At 45.5% G+C, this 16,300-nt stretch overlaps 1 pseudogene; it reads right to left on the reverse strand.

The window, feature by feature from the left end:
* The window catches only part of LOC131897319 (growth/differentiation factor 7-like), a 35,379-nt pseudogene that overhangs the window by 16,410 nt on the left and 2,669 nt on the right, over positions 1-16,300 (reverse strand).

The raw sequence follows: 16,300 nt of genomic DNA on the forward strand, positions 1-16,300 counted from the left end.
TTGCTCTAGTTAAAAAAGGAGAAAGTTATTCAGAATATATAAATGTCTCATGTAAGTAAAATCGAACCACTTTTTGTGCTCAGCATGTTGATATCACTGGAGGAGCTTAAAAGGAAGGGACAAGGGGCAGCTAATGGGGCTAAGAATGTTTAAAGAATGGAACAACTGTAGCAATGATAACATCTCGAAGCAGCTCCCTAAATACCTTCGTGCCATTTGTGGGGAGCACACAGGGTAATGGTCTGCTTTGTCATTGCTGTTATAAATGACAATAGTTTGGAAATGATCCTTGTATAAAACAGAACATTCTGGAGATGGCATTAGCATTTCTAGGTCACATGAGGTTTAAGTCAGTACACCATTGTAACAAGCAAGTGTTTCTCACCTGAGCATGTGATTTCATTAGAAAGTCAGGTGACAGCTGCTCTGTACAGGGTCTCTACCTCCTGTACTCCCCAGACCTGCTCAGGTAGCTTCTCCCTCCCACTGTACTTCCACAGTCTTCTGGGCTTTTATTATTCTGGGCTGTTTCTGGAACAGACTGTGTATTCCTTAAAAATCTTTAGACCATTTCATAAATTTTTTTATATCTTTTGCTCAACAATAAAATGTGAAGGTTTTTTTGTCTTTTTATGATCACCTTTGCTTAATGAGCAGAATTCTGGCAAAGAAGAGAGCTGTTTGTTCTGAAGTACCCCCATTCCAGAAAGCAGTGAGAGGAGTAGATATCACATGAGTAAAAATTGACATTACTACCTAATGGGGCAGGCATCTACTGAGGATCCTTCTGAGCTAAGACGGGGTCACTGTTTAAAGGCAGCTCTTTCTGTGAGGGTAGGCGGTGGCATTAGCGTTATGGGTCTTTCTTGAGTGACCATTTCTGAGAATGGGGTTAAGGGAAAATTGGAAGAAATAAATTCACGGCTCAGACATTGCATGGGGTAGGTTTGACCAAGCAGCCAGGGGTAAACCAGCCTTTGGTCCTCTGAAGAGGGAGCAGAGAGGGGAGGAGAAAAAGGCTAGAAAGCCTAGAAGACCCAGATTATACTTACCTTTGCTTTGCATCAGAAGCATACTTCATATCCTGTAACTGTGCCTTTCTCTTCAGTGACGGACACAACAGAGCTGACTTCACAAATACTTACTACATATCATTGCTGAATAATGAATTCACTAATCTTATTTATCTCAAAATATCCAAATGGAAGATAGAATCACAGTCAGATATATAGAAATGGATCAAATAATAGACTACATAAGTATATTAATACATAGAAAGATGGATACATAGGTAGATATAGATTATATAGGTATAACTCAGGCGCATACTCTAGAGATTGTGTACAGACAGCATACAAGTTTATTTCGAGAAAAAAACTTATTTGTTTATTTTTTTAATAAGAAAATTTTTTCATTCATTTTACACACCAATCAAATATCCCCTTCTTCCATCCTCCCCGCCCCCCAGGCTCCCCATCCCAACCCACTCCCCACTCCCACCCACAAGAAGGCAAGACCTCCCAGGGAGAGGCACATCCAGTAGAGGCAAGTCCAAGCCCCTCCCCCTGCCTCAAGGCTGCAGGAGGTGTCCCATCATAGGTAGTGGGCTCCAAAAAGCCTGCTCATGCACCAGGGACAGATTCTGATCCTACCGCCAGGGCGCCCTCCAAGCAGAACAAGCTACACAACTGTCTCACCATGAAGAGGGCCTAGACCAGTCCCATGCAGGCTCCACAGCCATTGATCCAACTTTCATGAGTTCCCACTAGTTTGGTTTGGTCCTCTCTGCATGTTTCCCCATCATGATCCTGATGCACTTGCTCATAGAATCCCTCTTCTCTCTCTTCGACTGGACTCCTGGAGCTCTACCTGATGTTTGGGTGTGGATCTCTGCATTTGCTTCCAAATTGCTCACTGGAGAAAAGCTCTGTGATGACAGTTAGGGTATTCACCAATCTGGTCACTGGGGTATGTCATTTCAGTTCAGACACCCTCTCCACTATTTCTAGTAGTCCAAGCTGGAGCCATCCCTGGGGATTCCTGGGAACTTCCCTAGCACCCGGTTGCTCTCTATCCCCGTGAGGTCTCCCTCTATCATGGTATCTCTTTCATTGCTCTCCCACTCCATCCCTGTTCCAGCTCGACCATCCCGTTCCCTTATGTTCTCATCCCCCATCCCCTACCCTCCATTGCCCTCCCTTCATCCCCAGTTTACTCATGGAGATCTCATCTATTTCCTCTTCCCAGGGTGGTCCATGCATCCCTTTTGGGTCTTCCTTGTTAGCTTCTTTGGAGTTGTGGGTTGTAGTCTGGTTATCCTTTGCTATACTAGAGAGTCATATGGCCTTCGGAGTTACAGAGACTGCTTTTGTTCTTTGACAGCAGTACTGTGGTGCATGCGTGTCCTTGAGGGTTGCAATGTCCCACAAATACTCTCGTCAAATCAAAAGCACTCTCAACTGGACGTAGTGGTGCATGTCTATACCTCAGCTCTCAGAAAGGCGAGACAGGAGGATGAACAGTTCAAGAGAAGTATGATTTACATAGTGGGAGCCTCCCCCCACTTACCAGCCCCAAGCACTTCAAACCAAGTGGTAAGTTAAGGCAGGGTGAGTTTAAATGCTCATTAAAGTTGGCATGGTATTCATTGCTCATGAACTGGTGATATATCTCATGTCCTATGTAGAGTTCATAGTTCTTTGGTTCTCCCATCCATTCCTACCTATTCTGGGCACATGTATGATATACATTGCCTGTTTATTACAAGATTCATATTTCTGTGGTTCACCTATCCCAGTTTGTGTGTTTCTCTAGTATTATTATTATTATTATTATTATTATTATTATTATTATTATTGTAGGGTTTAATAATCTTTTCAACAATCACAAACATTTACTTGTTTCCCTGAATCAGTTTGCAAAATATTTGAGAAGCAACCCAGGAGGCCTCTGAATGTAATCCAAAGGCTCCTTTCTTAAACTGAGATTTGTCTCTCAGTCTTGGACTAAGTCATTGTTTGGAGCCCCACAGATCACAACCAGGGAAGCCAGCACTATTCTTTTCCATCAAAGCCAGGTTGAATCCCACATGTTGAACAGCTGAGACAGTTTACACATGTGACAGCAAGATGAGGAGCTCTTTGGAGGCCATTCTGGCCCAAAACTCAGTGGAAAGCATGATTGTTTAGACACTATCACCACAGCAAATCACGTTAGATTCTTACTGAATATACCTGTACTCATGAGGGGGCAGGGGGAAAGTGGTACATATGAGTTCTGCACAAAAAATCATCACAATTGAAATAAAAATTAGAAACAAATCTTGTCTTTTTGCATTCAAGACCTCCCATATAATTAATGGGCAAAAGCAAAACCTTAACGTGTCCTCATAAAATGAAAATAGTCATTGTGAAAACTTTATCCTTCTCATTTAATAAGAATCGTTAGGCTTTTGTTTTACATGGGAAAAGGGGATCAAAGGCATTAAAGACCAATAATTTAAAGTCAATGTTTTACTGAGTTTTCATAATTAAACTAGATCAAGGACTTTTTAAAGTTCAGAAACAGAAAGTGAACATATTTAGGAAGACACGGCATGAAAGAGAGGAAAGGTCAAATAACCACAAGTCTTTACCTAAAATAACAGAGCTCCTCCCCTCCCCACCACTGTGCTTGATAGAAAAGCAGAGATGAATTGTTTTCATTAACTAAGCATATTCTAATGTTCTGTCGGCTCAATGGAAATCTTGTTACAGTCCCCAGTGGAATCATTTAAGCTAGTATTCTTTATGTGACTCTGCATATAAATATCTAACTTCAGAATTTTAACCAAGATCCAAATCAAACAAAATTAGTTCATTTCATCTTTCAGTTAGACATTGTTCAACTAACGCACAGGTGTACTCTTTGGAAAGACGCCAGCCAGAAAATACTTGAAACCGAGTATAGAGAAATTACCAGAATTTGCTAAAGAGCATAGGTTAGATTTTTCAATTACTTAAAGAGCAATTTATTCAAATAGCCAGGAGGGGTTTTCATCTCAACTGAAAATGTTTGAGTAGGTTCCATTTTCCCTTCCCTTACTCTTTTGTGTGTGTGTGTGTGTGTGTGTGTGTGTATAAATCTTTTGTGTTTTATTTCCTCTCCCAAAGTACCATACTACTTTTTTGGGTTATGCCAATAAACACAAAGTTCCTTTGAGCTGAAATATGGGCAAACAAGAAAAACACTCCCTTGCTGTCCAGATACTCTTGACTTCTCTGTCCACAGCTGCAAGGATAAACGATACTCTTGTTGCTTTGTTCTGCAAATCAAGCTGAAACTCTCAGAAGATTAGATTTTCTTACAGGCTTCCAGTAATAATACTCGGTCACACAAGGAATAGATGCAGCAATGGTTTCAGATAATAACAATGTGTGGACTTGGGCGTTTGTTGTCATCCAGTGTTGTAACTGTTTAGTCCTCATCAGAACGCCATGTAGTTGAAGTCAGCAAGCAGGTCATCATTCTCGCTCTGTAGTCTTGACCTCCAACCATGAGAGTGTGCCTGTCTCTACCACTTGGATCCAGCTGTGGTGGATGGATTGGGAAACATGCTTCCCTACTCTTTCATTTTGTCTCACAAGAACCTTGAAATTGCTGGGCAGTGGTGGTGCATGCCTTTAATCCCAGCACTCGGGAGGCAGAGGCAGGTGGATCTCTGTGATTTCGAGGCCAACCTGGGCGACAGAGCGAGTTCCAGGAAAGGCGCAAAACTACACAGAGAAACCCTGTCTCGAAAAACCAAAAAGAAGAAGAACCTTGAAATTGAAAAAAGATGCTTCTAGGTTTTACTTTTTTAAAAATACAATATGATCAGCTCAGTTTTCTTACCTTTACAAAAATATCTGGAAATGTAACTGTCTTTCTTTAATTCTGGCCCACAAGATCTGGGAGCATTCTTATTGGTTGCTGCAGAAAGTCTTTTTGGTTTAAAAAAAAAAAAGATCGTTTGGGAAACAAGAGGGTCCTGGCTGCCCCTCTCCAATCATCACCTCATGCTGGATTCAGGCTGAGCCAGTAACATCCTGGAATGGGAAGTGCAGCATTAGCTGGAGAGTCATTAGAATTCCTCATCTGTCCTCTGGTCTTGTTGAATTTGATTGTATCAAAGTTCTGGGAATGTCCATGCGTCCTGGCATTCACATGCTTTGTAGATTGACGAAGGGTGGGCTGGGAGGTGGGCATCTTTCTTATTCACAAGTGTGTGACTCTGATTGGATGTTTAGACTCTTTCTACTCTATGTTCAGACTTCATCAAACTGGTGAAGTATAGAGGACAATCCCAAACAAAGGTACTGTCAAACTGAAAGCCGTGGTCTAGACCAAGGTTACCATTTGTGAAACTATCTGGAATTTGTGGACTACTACCCCACACCAAGGAAGAAAGGACACACTCTACCCCTTTCTTCCTCTTGTCTGCTGTGGATGATAGCATCAAATCCAGAATTGCTTGAATCTCAGAATAGTGTTTGTGAATCTCACGTATCTCTTGCATCTCCTGTTAGTCTAAAGCAACCCCTAAGTCCCCTGGTGTTTGACTTGTAGTGTAGAGACATTTTTGAAGACTCTGAGTCACGTGTTTTGCAGAATATTTTTCAATTTGAAGGTGTCTGATTGTTTTCTTATTAGATGCATGTATGTATATTTGGTAAGAACACTCAATTTTCAATGGCATGTTGCTCTCAAGGCATCTCTTCAGTACAGAATGATGAATTGATCCACAACTGAGTCACATGATTTAGGTGACACACAGATGTATTTCTAGTGTATGTTAAAGAACATGCCATCAGATTTCATCCACACACACTCTTACCTATCCACCCTATATTTGCATTATTTTAGTGAAGGGAGTGGCTCAGTCCCCACCCGCAGCCCTCCTGTATCTGTCTCCTCTTACATGTGAAGGCTAAAAAGAGCAGTCAGATACAAAGAAGGCACAGGATGTAGAAAGAGGCTAAGTGAGCAAGGCTAGGAACTCCCCAGCAGAACTCCGCTTGCCAGTCTGACCCTTAACCAGCAGTCTGTAGAATGGCTTCCTGTAGATTCTAAGAGACAGCATTGGGTGTTTCCTAAGGGTGGCAGTTACTGCTTGCCACGCTGAGGGTCAACAACAACAACAACAAACCCTCAAGCCAAAAGAGGAAGCAGAGAAAAGAGGGCAGAAGTTTGCATGTGGTTCTTTCTTCTATCACAGAATTCACCTGGAAATTGTCACTGAGATGAATCTTGGGCATGGTGCCCCCGTCCTCAACTCCTACCTCCCCATGCCTGCCTCTGCCCCAGTTAAGTGGCAGAGAAAGAGTTGTTTCAGGTGATCATCAGCTGGTGTAGGCATGACTCTAGGCTAGACGTTAGCATCTGTTCCAATTTAGGAGCCACCTGGGAACTGAGCGAGACCAGGTATGAAAATAAACAGCAGGAGGAGAACACGTGTAGCCTTTTGGCCAGTTTCTCACGCTTGATGTCCTTAGGGCATCTGGCTTTGGAGAGTTACCCTTGATCCTTCACGTGACACACACTTGCATTTCACCTATCATGTGCTTTTAGTACTTATCTGAACCCTACAACACCCCGAAGTAAACAGGGTAAGATCCAGAGGGTAGTGAATGATGTCAGTAGTGATAGGGGGCTACTACCTTTATCCCCTGTCCACTGTGGGAAATAGGAAGGATAAGTCAAGCAGCTACATCCCTGAGAATGTGAGCCAGGCCCATGACTGCCAGACATAAGAAGAGAAGAGGGGCACCGGGGTGGACCCTGACTCCTTTTCAAGGTTAAGTCCATTTGTAAGACATGGAACCTTACAAAACCAGTGACCCAGGGCTCTGGAACACCGTCTATACTCAAGGTTGCTCTCGCTGGATGGACTTAAACTTTGTGCCTCTTTTTCAAGATGGTGAACCATGAAGACGTAGACAACACTATATATGTGCACTCAAGTTGCAGCCTGGCATGTGGCTATCTTTGCTGGTGCCAAATGAGTGTCTGAGTGAATGTGAGTGTAAATATACTTCCCAATCTGTAAGAGAGTTGTGTGGCATTCCCCAAGGTCTATATTGTTCTGTAGAGGCTCTGTTCAACATCAGCAGCCATTCTTCCCTCTAAGGTAAAGCCTGAACTCTTTTTCCAGGAGGCCACTTAGTTCCTAGCCTGTGGCCCACTGACAGTTCCAACAGAATACCTGGATCAACTACTGGTTTGCAGCCTGATGACTGTGTGTGTGTGTGTGTGTGTGTGTGTGTGTGTGTGTGTTACACTGTTTTTGTTTTATTATTGTCTCTTTCTGTTCTATGCCTTTTTAAACTCTTTCCACTGTACTAAGAACCAGGACAGCTATTATAATATGAAACATTGGAGCAAGTGTGTGACAAATATCAGTGTAGTGAAGGAATGATGGTGTATATTTTATAGATAGAGGTTCAGAAGTGTGTCACTCCAGTAGAAACATCTTAGAGTCCATAAGATAATGTTCCTGGCCATTGCTTCATCTTCAGACTGACTCATTGCTCACATACATACATACATACATACATACATACATACATACATACATCTATCTACCTATCTATCTATCTAGAGACAGGACCTTAAAACATGAATTACAGGGGTTGGGGATTTAACTCAGTGGTAGAATGCTTTCCTAGCAAGCACAAGGCCCTGGGTTTAATCCTCAGCTTCCAAAAAAAAAAAAAAAAACATGAATTACAGGGCAGGAGAGATGGCTCAGAGGTTAAGAGCACTGACTGCTCTTCCAGAGGTCCTGAGTTCAATTCCCAGCACCCACATGGTGGCTCACAACCATCTGTAATGAGATCTGGCACCCTCTTCTGTGTACATAATAAATAATTGAATCAAAAAAAACTGTAAAAAAAACCTGTAAAAAAAATGGAGTACATATAAATCATATAAAGCTCTCCTGATAAGGACAGAAAGGCTCTTAAGTGTGTCCTTGTTGCTTTCTCACAGGTTGTGACTCCTGTCTGTGCCCCAGACAGATAGAGTAAGTGATCACATTGGTCCAGGCAGGGAGCAGCTATGGACCATTAGTGGGGTCTCTGCCACCTCCAGACCAAAACTGGTATCAGTGAACACAATACCTGTTGAAGCTCCAGGTCATGCCCTGGCAGCATGGAAAGGGTCATAGAGAACACAGTGTTGCTATAGTTCTGTGAAGAGGGGTTTCCTTGGGGAGAAGGGCAGGGGCTTCCTTTACTCATACAGAACAGGCAGAATTTGGGTCAGTTTGGCATAGAGAAGAACAGGTCCAGGTAAGGTATCCCTAAGCTGTCCCTGTCTCACATACAGGCTTCTCAATCCTTGGAGGCTCTGACTTGCCCAGTGTTCAAATAACCTGTGTGCAGAGTGCCCTGCCTCACTCAAGATTTCACAGCTGCTGGGGCTGGAAAGATGGCTCAATGGATAAACGCTCAGACCACTCAGTGATCTGAATTCACTTCCAGGCACCCTTGTGGGTCTGCTCACCACCATCTACAACACCATCTCCAGGGAAATCTGATGTCTCTGGTCTCCATAGGAACTTACACTCAGATGCGCACACACACACACACACACACACACACACACACACACACACACGCACAAATGCACATAATTATAATAAACTTTTAAAAATACTTTCTAGACAACAGGTTGTAGGAGCCGAGATCCTAGTTCAGGCCACTGCTCTGAAGAAATGACTTTGTCCAGTTCTTTCTACTACACCATGCTGCCTCCTGGAGGCCACAGTGGGCAAACCTAGCCAGAGTGGAAGGATGGGAAAGGGAATCACATAAAGGACAATTGAGGAACCCTCCACCCCAACACACACACACACACACAATACATAGGCAGAAGTAAAAAGAGGTAGTTAATCATAAGTGAGGCTTATAAAAGACTGAAAGCTGTAACTGTCAGGTTTTCAGAGGCAAAAACTACACCAGACAGTATTTTGGGAGAAGAAAAGCCCACATGCTGGTGTCTATGAAGGATGCACTTTGCCACAACTTCTCACCACCTGGTGCTCTGTGCCTAACACAGTAACTCTTCTGCATGTGTGCCTGCTCTTAAGCCTTGAGAATCACTGTTTCCAGTTTCCATCATGCCCAGCCTCTGAGATTTGTCCCCAAATACCAACTGCTTCTACCTCCTGAGCACACATTTAACTCTCTCTTGCCAGCCCATCCAGGAGGACTGGTCATAAATCTGCTGGCTCTGTAAGCATCATTACTACAGGGACAGAAGCTTTGATGACCAGCTCCTTCCAGCCCCTACTATCACCCCTCCTTGTCCTTTAAAGGAGAGTTCTAGAAAGTGGGCTTGAGTTGTAATCATCTGTATGCTTGCCAGAGAATAGGGCCTGACACTAGATTTCAGTATAAACTACGTTGTCTAAATTAGTAATTGTTTTTTCCATATGTAGCAGGCAAACTCTCACAGAATGCAGGTTCTTAGTGGGTCAGACTATCAGGAAGTCCCATTTGTGGACCTTTGCATTTCAAACTAGGCTTGCCAGTGAAAGTGTTGGACAGAGGCATGTATGCATTTCCTGAGCAGAGCAGACTCAAAGACAGCTGTGCAATTCCTGACACCAAGAAACTACAAAACGGGGCCACTACCCTTTGTGGCCCACCTCGTCTGATATGACTACAGTGATTACTTCTCTTCTTCTATAATTAGAAAACCTTCCAGGTTTAAGTATTGGCAACTACCAAATATGTGGCTTATTAGTTACTGAGCCCTAACCCTGCAGCGTACCGCAAATGGAAATTACAGCATCAATGCACAAGACAATGGACAGACCAAGTAGAGTGTGTTGCATTCCTCAGATATTCTGGTAAAGGGGCTTGTGCTGACCTCCCCACAGTGAGGTGGATTTCCTTCCTAGGTATGGCTAGGAAAATTCCTCTTCTCTGGGATGAGAATGTGACCCCCTGACTGGGCGTCCATTAGAGCCACAGGGTGTGGGTGCACCTGCAAGGTCTCACTCCCTCACACAGGGACTGAAATCCCACCTCTGCAAATCCACCCAGCTCAGGCTCTGCAGAACATCTGGGCTTCCTTGTACTGGCCATCACTGTACACCTGCATGTGATTAGGACTCGGCAGACACCCACAGCCTCACCGAAGTCAGCTATGGTGACATATCCCTGTGGAAAAGCCTCTCCCCAGATCGCTGATCCTTCTGACCACATGAGTGCAGGTTCCAAGGATACGTGAGCTTCGCACATCTGTGACCACAGTAGTCCCCGTCCTCAGTGGAGCAGCAGCAAGGACACATTTACCCCAGCCTGCTCGGAAATGAGCAGCACCAAGGACAGACTGCATAGCAGAGCCAAGGAGGGAACAGAAGTTTGGCCTCCTCAGTGTCAGCCACTGAAGAGCCTTTTAGACCTGTTCACAGCTGTGTTTGGGAAGTTGGACACAACTTCAAATCCCCTGACGTTCTCCCCACAAATGCCCCTTCTCCTGTGAACGTGTAAGCCCTGCACAGCATCCTGGATACCGATGTGGACAATGAAGAACAGTGAAATTTTAACCTAGGAACGTGATGAGCAGTGCATGACCAGACTTTATACCTTTCTATGGAAGGGTCATAGAGCTTCCACATTTATTGGACCTGCCAGAGTATTTAGTGGAGAAAATAGATTTTCTCCCAAGAAAAGAAATTTTCATTCAATAATGAAATTAAGAGCACAGAGAGAGTCTCGAGATGTGTCTTTGATAGGAGGGAAACATGACCAAAGAGACTTTCATTAACATACTCCAGAACACTGCATCCTCTGGGCAGGTGCTGCAATCATGGACACAAAGGTGGGTCACACTTCGGGGGCTTCATATCCCCAAAGATCATATTGGTCACACGTCCTTCAAGAAGACTGGCTCCTGTCACAACTGCATCTCTCAGTAATCAGAAATAACAAATGCAGCAGCCTACTTCCCATGGAGGAAGGAGTGGGTCAGAGCATACTACAGGAATGTTGGAGAGGAGCCGAAGCAGCCAAGGAGGTGCTCTCTGGAGGACCAAGCTAGAATGGCCTTTTAGACTTGCTCTAAGGCTTGATTCTCTGATATACATCATTGGTCTCAGAAGAAGCAACTCAATGGTCTTTATGCCTTGAGCCTTCAGAGGCTAGACCATGCAGCCTCCAGAGCAAAGGACCCATGCTTTCTGCAGTGAGATGGGTCCTCCTCGGCAGCCTGGGGTGCAAAAACCAGATGTTTACTCCTTACAACTATATTTTGAATGACTGTTCACTCCTTAGAAGCTGAATTGCTCATGTCTTGGAGAGAAAAACCTTTTCCTTAACATTGTGGCCTCTTCTCCCGTGAGCCCAGGCCGACTCAGGGACCTTATGTAGTACATGGCTGTGTATAGGATCCTCTGCAGTTTCATAGTGCTCACAAGGACCCAGGGAATAGCAGCCCTGTGCTTGGGGCTCCTTACCATTGATACTGTGTTGAGACCATAGTACTTTAGGAGAGCATGCTCAGCACACACTAGCAGGGGCAGGCCTACCATGTAGCTACCCATTTTGATACACTCATTCTGATGCGCAAGTCCATGCCTTCTGCTCTCCAAAGCAAAGAGGAACTGTAATAACACAGGCTAAACTACAGAAGTCAAAAATTCCATCCCCAAACACTAGTCAGGAGCTTTTTTTGTTTTGTTTTGTTTTGTTTTGTTTTTTTCGAGACAGGGTTTCTCTGTGTAGCTTTGCGCCTTTCCTGGAACTCATTTGGTAGCCCAGGCTGGCCTCAAACTCACAGAGATCCGCCTGGCTCTACCTCCCAAGTACTGGGATTAAAGGCGTGCACCACCACCACCCGGCTGAGCATCTTTATGAATAGAATATTGAATTGACTATCTGTACAAAAAAGTGGTGAATGATGAGCATACAAGCTGTTTAACAAATATATACTACTATTTGCTGGTTGAGAAAAATAGTTTGCTGTTTTACAAGTCATTTACATTTCAATATGTACAACCTACTTAAATTTCAGAAGACATAAACACACAGAGTCATGCCTGCCCTCTAAGGGTTCTCTGCTAGCTGGCCTGGTCACAACAGCATTGCACAATTGCTGTGGGATGTTGTTCTGTATGCTGTGAATATGTGTTGCTCTGATTGGTTGACAAATAAAATGCTGATTGGCCAGTAGCCAGGCAGGAATTATAGGCAGGGCAAGCAGATGAGGAGAATTCTAGGAAGAGGAAGGGCTGGGTCAGGAGATGCCAGCGAGACACAAAAAAAGCAAGATGACAAGGCGGAACTGGAAAAAGGTATCAAGCTACGTGGCTAAACATAAGTAAGAATTATGGGTTAATTTAAGTGTAAGAGCTGGTCAGTAATAAGCCTGAGCTAAAGACCGAGCAGTTATAAATAATATAAGCTTCTGAGTGATTATTTTATTAGCAGGCTGTGGGATTTCTGGGGCTTAGCGGGATCAGAGAAACCTTCCGACTACACACAGTGTCATCAAGGGCTGCCCAAGGCGATGCTTGACTGCAGCCTGCAAGCCTTGGAGCTCTGTTCTGGCCAAATCCAAGCTGGAAGACTGCCAACAAGGAGATTTCAGTTTTCAAAACCTCTCCTGCCCAGCACCTGCCCCATCTTCTTAGGAAGCCAAGCTGAGGAACAGTGGGCGTCATTGCAAAATGAAAGCAACTTCCCTGAAACTAATTAATTCTGTCTTTAGCTGCTGAGGGAACAGCATAGGCTTGAGCCTGGTGGCTTCCAGTTTTGCCATTTCCTTAAAGTAACAGTATCAGAATCAGGTTAAAATTACTTTTTAAGCTGCAGGCCACTCACTATGTGCCACATTCCACTGCCCACCCAGAGCCTGCTTACACAGCATCAAGCCATAAGCAGGTTCAAGATTCAGCAACTACCTTCACAGTGAGAGGACTGAAAAGATCTGCCTCTTTATTTATACATAAAACAGAACGCAAAACAATCACAAACTTTTCGGGGCCACTTACATCATCCACAAAAAGGGCAGGTCACAGGATGTGTTAAACCTTGTTTTTGTTTTTAATGTATGAACTATTTATTTGGAGCAGGAAATTTGCAGCTAAAAGACCTGATCATGACTCTTTATCAAAGAACCAAAGACAAAAGCTGTTTGTCCCATCATGTAAAGTGAAACGCAAAAATAAAATTACACTAAGGGTGCTCATGTTTAGTCTGTGCTTTATCTGAGATGGAGAACGCCAGAGAAACTCCTCTCTGGAGAGTCTTGGTTCCCATCTTGGAACATTAGCTTGTTTCCCAGCCAGGAAGTATGTTGCATGCTGGACCTTCTCACCAAACTGGATCATCATTTCTAAACAGAGTGCAGATTGGTTGATTATGTATGACTCTGACAGACAGCCTCCAAAAGTGGGGCCCGTTCCTCCAGCCATCCCATAATCCTCAAAGCAAATTGTTGCTGCACACCTGGAGGAATCAAGGACCTCCCTCCTGCATCAGGGAAAGGCCACCAGAACATCTTGGCACTGCCTTGCAGGCTTGACCCACTGAGAGCCCAGGCAACGGCTGCCCATAGCCCACATGAGTTATCTAAAAGGAGCCAGGCTGCTAGGGAGAGAGGGCACTACTGACTGTCAGAGCATGGACAGGTTATATGCAGTTTCTCTTAGCAAGTGGCTTGCAGGCATAGGACCGCATGCACTCCCACAAGGGAGTTGAGATTGTGTGCTCTTGGTGGATCAGTTCACATTTACTTCTAATTCAGCCAGAAAGTGAATTTGTTGCATTTTCTTATTATAGCTAGTCACAGCCATACAAGTTCACATTCTAAAAGAAGAGAAATCCTTTTAAGAATAAATTATACATGGATTTTTTTCCCCTTCTGGGGAAATTTTATAAAATGAAAAGGACTCAGATGGGGCTCTTAAATAAATTAGCTGGATCTAAATCTTCACCTTCATTGTCTCTGGGGAGTGTAGTGTAACCACTAATAACTAAAATACCCATAAACTGTCCTGGCCCTTGGCATCCAAGACAAGGGTAGAATTAATACCTCTCCCACAGCCTGAAGGAGAAAACACAGCATAATGTCTAAGCTGTCCTGGACGCCCTCCAACAGGTGCAGCCCAGATTATTTCTCTGTCCCAACCATTGACAGGAGATCTCAAAGGACAGACAGCCACCAAGAAATCAAACACCTCCGTAGAGCAAAAATTCTGGAGATGGGAGACAGGCTGGCACCCTGCTCATTCCAACTTCCTCCCGCACTGCAGGTTCAGGCTGTGCCCTTAGAGCTGACAAAGGCATGTGTGTGTGGCTTCGCTTCCTGTCACTGTCACACTGTCAAACACAGTGACAGGCACACTTAGGCCAGCACAGATGTGACAGCAAAGCATAGGCACACATGGCCTTTCGGAGGGGGCTGTGCCCACCTGGCCAGTGGGCTTGGATCCTCCCCTGGAGCTGCCCCAGGACACTCAAGCCCTGAGAGCCTCCTTTGCAGCCTCTTGGGAAACCCTCTTGGCACACCCCAGCTGCCTCTGCAACCCATGTGCAGCCATTGCTCTAACTTCCTCCTGCGGCCACCTTCTAGATGCTTCTAAACCTGGCCGCTCCTATTCTGAACTCCTTTCCTCCATTTCACACACCGCCAAGAGAAAATTATTCTTTCTGCTTCCCGGATCATTCCTAATTGGAACTGATTTTTTTTAAAGTCGGTATTGACATTTGTAGCACAACATACTTCTTTTGGTAAAGCTTTCTTTTCAAAACTGAGACAGCACCACATCGGGCTTGTTTAGGGGATTCGTGCTTTTTTCCCCCAGTGGTTCCTTACTTTTTTGAAGATTTCCAATGCACAGGTCCAGAGAATCGGGGTATTACAGCCCTGCAGGGGGACTCAGTGTCCATTGCCAGAAATCCAGCCACTCAGCCTCCAACTAAATGGAGAATCCAATGCTAACCCGTTTCTACTTGGACTTCGTGCCAATTATCGTAACATCAACACAGACACCCTTCTCCTAAAAGAGACAGCGGTTTGTATCGATGTTATATAAGCATGACTGTGGCATCCAGTCCTCGCATCCGCACAAGGCTTTCCACGCCTGCTGTCCATGGTAAACGTGTGAGTGAGTGAAGGAGTATGTAAATGTGAGTGTGAACTGTGTGCTTTCCTCTGTGCAGGCGGAGGCCATATCCCACTGTTCCTCTGGCCTGGTGACAGGCCAGGATGAGGCTGCTCTTCAGCGGGGTGGGGGGTGGGGGGTGGGGGGTCGTCCTTGGCGGCAAGGCCTTCCCCAGAAGGAATGCTACCTGCAGCTGCAGGCCTCCACCATATGGCCTAGTACTGCTTGTAGATCACACCTAATGGCGCCTTGATCCAGACTCCCCAGTCCAGCTCCTTAAAAGTTTATGTGCAGAGACTTGTGGCTGCCTGGACACCAGCTCTGCGCTGTCCCCACCTCCACTGCTGCCCTTCGCTCTGCGGGTCCCCGCCAGCGCCATAGGCCGCTGCCTGCGTCCCGCCCGGGGATGCTCTCTGAGACGCAGTGCCTGATCCCAGAGCGCGAAGGCCTGGGCACGGATCTCCTGGAACAGACTCTCTTTCCTCCGTGTGCGGGAGGAGATCACCGGCAGAGGGGCCATCGCCGCCGCCCGGCCACCCGAAGCCCAGTTGCCGCAGGGACAACGGGCGGCTCCCGGAGCCGGCCACCGCGCGCAGCACCAGGCAGAATTTGGGGGAGGCGTGCGGCTCGCGAAGGTGGCTCTGCACCGCGTAGGTCACGTCGAATGCTTCCCAGCGCGCCACTTCTAGGGCCTCCGCAGCCCGCTAGTGCCTTAGGTGAGGTGTGCGGGTCGCATTGGGGCATGTGGACAGCAGCAGCAGCGGAGGGAGGGAGGGTCGCAGCTCCGCACTCAGCTCTTTGGCGTCGGGGAAGCTAGTTCCTGTAGGGAAGGACAGAAACAGAAAGTGCTGAGTGAGATTAGAACCAGTACACGTAGCCATGGGGACAGCTTGCTTTGGCTTTTCTGTGCTTGATACATAATGTCCCAGGAAGGCCCATAGGAGCAGGCAGTAGTTCCCACATTTCTTTCTTGTCTCCTACACCTAATGCTTTGGTTCTTCGGCCTTCACTACGACCATAGTTGCACACCTAATCGCTGAGCTGTGGGGGCCAAGAACGCACCACTGCACCCCGGGACCGAAACCCTAAGGCCTCTTCAATTCTGCTGCCTGCTCCAGTGCCTTGCCTTTGCCTAAAGAGTAGGTCAGACTGCTGGTCAGAGGT

This window comes from Peromyscus eremicus, chromosome 22, assembly GCF_949786415.1.
Source record: "Peromyscus eremicus chromosome 22, PerEre_H2_v1, whole genome shotgun sequence".
Lineage (NCBI taxonomy): Eukaryota > Metazoa > Chordata > Mammalia > Rodentia > Cricetidae > Peromyscus > Peromyscus eremicus.